The sequence below is a fragment of the Arachis hypogaea genome, chromosome 6 (genome assembly GCF_003086295.3).
Source record: "Arachis hypogaea cultivar Tifrunner chromosome 6, arahy.Tifrunner.gnm2.J5K5, whole genome shotgun sequence".
Classification (NCBI taxonomy): domain Eukaryota; kingdom Viridiplantae; phylum Streptophyta; class Magnoliopsida; order Fabales; family Fabaceae; genus Arachis; species Arachis hypogaea.
This window is the reverse complement of record NC_092041.1, coordinates 60,837,476-60,842,761: the sequence shown is the minus strand read 5'-3', so window position 1 is coordinate 60,842,761 and position 5,286 is coordinate 60,837,476. Positions and strand designations below refer to the sequence as shown.

Here is a 5,286-nt window from a genome sequence, read left to right as displayed (position 1 = left end):
ATTTTACACTAAAACCTATGAAAACTCAATAAAACTTAAACAAAACATACTAAAAACTATATGAAAATGATGATAAAAAGCATATAAAATATTCGCTCATCAGTAATCCAAATGTGACATGTAATTCGACCTAAGAACTACTTTTAAATTTTATTAGAAAACTAAATAATTTGTATGCTTAATCTTTTGATTAATTAATTTATGACTAAGTAATTCTTGAGAAACTGAGGAACCAATGAATTGGAAATCAGTTACTAAAGATTTGTTATGAAATATCTTGCAAACTTCAAGATAAGTAAACAAGGTTTGATTTCTCTAAAAGCATAAACAACTCCGAAGTCTTTAACCCTCACTATTACTGTCGTCTTTCAAATCAACATTCAAGCTCTTTGTTCATAAGCATTCAAGCGTTTAAGGTTCTCATGCTCTCAGCATGACACAATTTTGTCCCCTTTAAAATAAGGTTTTATTAATCTAGTTTGGAATTTAATCTTCCATTTGTTTGCTAAATGTTTTAATCCTCGTGGGAAGGATATCTACTCACTGTGGTATTACTTGAGTGATCAAATACACTTGCCATTATCCGTGAGCTTCAATTTTTTCTCATTAAGTGTTTGGCGTCGTTGTCAGGAATTAATAGAGATTGACAATGTAATATCCGATTAAAACATAACTTAGATCTTGTTTACTTTCTTTTCTTTTATTTCACTTTTTGTTTTTTTATTTTGAGTTTACTTCTTTATCTTTTCTTTTATTTTCTCTATTCTTCTTTTTCACGTTTTCTTTTTCCTTTCTTATTTTTCTTTTTTTTGTTGATCCTCTTTTATTTTATCTTCTTTATTTTGTTTAAATCTTTTCTAAATTTATATCATATTTCACTTTCTTTTATTTTTTCATCCCTTTAGTTGGTTTAAAATTCCTTATCCTTTAGTTTCTTTTATTCCACGTCCTTTTTCTTTTCCTAATTCTTCTGTCTTTATTATTTCCTCCCTTTATTCCACAAGATATGTTTAATCTTGTTTTCATTGGTGTTAGACAGAATAACAACTGATAATGAATGTGTAATATGATTAAGAAAGGACATCACTTCTTTTTCTCAAAAAGAGAATGAACCATTCTATGAAGCATGGGAGAGGTATAAAAAATAGCTCAAAGGATGTCCACGTCATGCCCTATTCAATTGGTTGATAATATACTTCTTTTCTGCTCCCTTTATTCCACAAGATATATTTAATCTTGTTTTCATTGGTGTTAGACAGAATAACGACTGATAATGAATGTGTAATATGATTAAGAAAGGACATCACTTCTTTTTCTCAAAAAATCGAATGAACCATTCTATGAAGCATGGGAGAGGTATAAAAAATAGCTCAAAGGATGTCCACATCATGCCCTATTCGATTGGTTGATAATATACTTCTTTTATGATAAAGATTTTCAAACCTCGAAAGTAATAATCGATTCAGCAGTAAAAGGTTCATTACTAAAAAGAACATCTGAAGAGGTATTAGCAGCAATAGCGATTATAGCCAACAATTTGAGGAAGGAAAACTATAAAGAGATGAATAAAACACACAACATTGAAAAGCGCTTGTTGGGAGACAACCAACCCATGATTAATATCTTCTTTTGCATTCTTGTTCCTTTTGGTTAAGAGCACTTAGTTATTATCATCATCTTATTCTCCTTCTTCTTCCTCTGTTGCATGCATATTTCCATTCTTCTGATTTATGTTAAAAAAATAATATTTTGGGGATTATGCGATAGGCGCCATGATCACATGCCTGACGTGTGAATCAATAAAGTTCCCAGGGAGTACAAATGCAAAGATACCTAGCATCCTTAACTGACGCCGGACATTTTCAAATTCAATACCCCTAATTTAAAATCACATTGATTAAGGTTTTATCTTATCCTTTTTCTTTCCATGCACGTATGCTTTTTCCATGATTTACACCCATTATTTTGGCAATCTTAAGTTTAACATAAATCTCTAAGCTTGGTGTAAACCCTTAAGTTTAGTGTTGGTAACACCATGGACCAGCACAAGAAGTAGTGATGATAACTGAATAAACTTGGGTAAGATAGAATAATATGAATCCTCTCTAATTGGGCCAAATGGGCCAAAAATGCTAATGAGTTGGACTGGGCCCAAGTTAGGCCCAAGCCCAACATATAAAACACCTTAAGTGAGGCTAACTCAGCCCCATTTCACCACATAACTCAAAAACACAGCTGAAGTGAAAGAGGAAAGAGGAGAGAGCTTTTCCACCATTGTTACTATTCATCACTAACTTCCCAAGCTCATAACTTGAGCTACGGTGCTCTGATTTGTGTGCCGTTAGTTGCTACGCGAAGATCTTGCCGTGTCTGTTAGTTTCATCCATCTTTTGTTGGTAAGATTTTGAAAGTTCTTCTCCATTCTGCATTCCTAAGAAATTCAAAATTTTGCACTTGAGTATTGAGTAGATTTTGTGTTTTTGATTTATTAGGTGGTATCTAAGGTTGGGTTATTGGTGGTTTATTCCACAAACACCATTGGGAAAGGTAAGAAATCTCTTTACCTTTGTGGATTTGTGAATTTGGTAACTCTATGTTAATTTATGGTAATTTGTATGATTTTATTTTGAGTTCTTGTGATTGTTGGAATTTATTGGAGCTTTGGATGTCAGTTGATGATTTGTTGGTGATCGGAGACTTCTTTTGGACACAAATTTGGTGTTTTGGATGTATTGGGAATCGGTCAAGGTATGGTTTTGGTTTTCTCTATATAATATGTAATATTTCTGGATACTTAGACTAGTAAACCTTAGCATAGGATTGAATTGGTTGTTGATAATTGTTGATGTATGATGATTTTGATGATTGTTATGATTTTGATGAATGATCATGTTGATTTATGGTGTGGGGTTGAATAATGATGATTATGAGGATTGATAATGAATTATAAGGCTTGTTGATGTTGATAAATGTTGAGGATGATGAAATGATGTTTTGTGATGTTAATTATTGAGATTTGAGTTTTGTAAGTGAAATTTGGTGTATAGAATGGATGATATTATATGTTTCTAAGTTGTGGAATGACGAGAAGGTATATGACTATAATTTAGGTACATTGGGATTGTTTTGGATGTGGAATAAGGCGTTTTGAATTGAGAGTTTTGGTAAAAGTGAGGTTTAAAGGTTTTCGGTAAAAACGGATTATTGGCCATATTTGGCGGATCAAATATTAAGCCTTGATTTTTGAAATTGATTGAATTTCATATCAAATTAAAGATAATTCAAAGAGCTTTAAAATGGTATTAATTTCGTGGAAATCGAAATTTCGTAGAAAAAGATATGATCGTTGGAAGTTGGTGTCAAAAATCTAAAATTATGTGATGTTGTAGAAAATTGTAAGTTCTGGTTTGTGTGCTCACGCACACACCTGTGGCTATACAATGAGCAGAACGAGTGTTATGACTAATGCGTATGCACGAGGGCTGTGTGCACGCACACCCTGTGGAAGTTGCAAGTTGTGCGTACGCACAAGTTGGGAAGAGCCTTCTGTTGAGTGCGTCCGGACGTATTCATGCATACGCATAAAATAGAAATTTACACCTTGTGTGCGTATGCACACCTCTATGCGTATGTACAAGCCCTGCTTTTCAAATAAAAACCTTGTTTTCAATCATTTTACCTTCCCGGTAAGCTTGTAAACTTTTGTAACACTTATTTAACGTTCCTTAGCTTGTATTTAGGCTTTGAAACACAGAGAATACCCTAAGTGAGTTTAACTAGATATTTTTTGGTAAAATGTTTAGAAGATGGACTTAGGTTTTTGAAGTTTGTGAGTGGACCATTGTAGTACTATATTGATGATGAGTATGATGAGCTATGAAAATAAGAAAATTCATAAGGTTTGTGACGAGTCTGTGAACATAAGATAAATGAGAAAATATTGAATACTGGAAGTGATCACTGATGGAATATAGATATATATATTGTTTTGTACTGAGATAGTTGAGACGCCGTGCGCCTGGCAAGGATGGTTGGTTAATCCCGCTAGTCGAGGTCGCGACTGCGGCGTAAGGTCGATGATTTATCCCACTTACATTGAGATGTGAGGTCTGTTGTTGAGTATCCCATTTGCATCCTTTCAGAATCACAAGAGTGTGCCGGGTACTATATCTCTGAACCGCGTGCCAGGCACGATATCCCTGGGGTTCCCACTTATATTCATGACCGAAAGGCGACATTCCCATGGGAATGTGTCAGGTTGGCAGTTGAATCAACAATGTGATATCACAGCAAGTAGGACAAGCATTCATCATATGTATTACTATGTGTTTATGGTACACGGAATCGTGATTCACACTTTTTCACAACTCCGTGCAACTGACCAGCAAGTGCACTGGGTCATCCAAGTAATACCTTACGTGAGTAAGTGTCGATCCCGCAGAGATTGCCGGCTTGAAACAAGCTATGGTTATCTTGTACCTCTTAGACAGGCGATTAATAATAAAAAGGATTTTGTTTGTGAAAAGTAAAAGAGCATGAAAAGAATGGTACTTGTTATTCAATAATAGAGAGCAGGTTGAGGTTTTGGAGTTGCTTTGTCTTCTGAATTTCTGCTTTCCTACTGTCTTCTTCTTCCAGAAACGCGTGTCCCTTCCATGGCAGGCTATATGTTGGTGGATCACTGATGAGCGGATAATTTATACGCTTTTTGGGATTGTTTTTAGTATGCTTTTAGTATATTTTAGTTAGTTTTTATTATATTTTTATTAGTTTTTAGTTAAAATTCACTTTTCTAGACTTTACTATGAGTTTGTGTGTTTTTCTGTGATTTCAGGTATTTTCTGGCTGAAATTGAGGGTCCTGAGCAAAAATCTGATTCAGAGGCTGAAAAGGACTGCAGATGCTGTTGGATTCTGACCTCCCTGCACTCGAAGTGGATTTTCTGGAGCTACAAAAGCCCAATTGGTGCTCTCTCAACAGCGTTTGAAAGTAGACATCCTGGGCTTTCCAGCAATGTATAATAGTTCATAATTTGCCCGAGATTTGATGGCCCAAACCGGCGTTGCAAATCAGCATTAGAATTCCCGGCGTTTAATGCCGGAACTGGCATAAGAATTGGAGTTAAACGCCCAAACTGGCATAAAAGCTGGCGTTTAACTCCAGAAAAAGTCTCTACACATGAAAGCTTCAATGCTTAGCCCAAGCACACACCAAGTGGACCCCGGAAGTAGATTTTTACGTCATTTACTCATTTCTGTATACCCTAGGTTACTAGTTCACTATTAA

The 5,286-nt window shown here is 34.9% G+C and overlaps 2 non-coding genes across 2 annotated transcripts; both read right to left on the bottom strand.

Moving 5' to 3' along the window:
• Window positions 1–1,066: 1,066 nt before the first annotated feature.
• On the bottom strand, window positions 1,067–1,174 carry LOC112699576 (small nucleolar RNA R71). The gene has a single exon (XR_003152522.1). It is a non-coding gene; the product is annotated as a small nucleolar RNA R71 (small nucleolar RNA).
• Window positions 1,175–1,286: 112 nt separating this feature from the next.
• Window positions 1,287–1,395, bottom strand: LOC112699574 (small nucleolar RNA R71). The gene has a single exon (XR_003152521.1). It is a non-coding gene; the product is annotated as a small nucleolar RNA R71 (small nucleolar RNA).
• Between the last annotated feature and the right edge of the window lie 3,891 nt (window positions 1,396–5,286).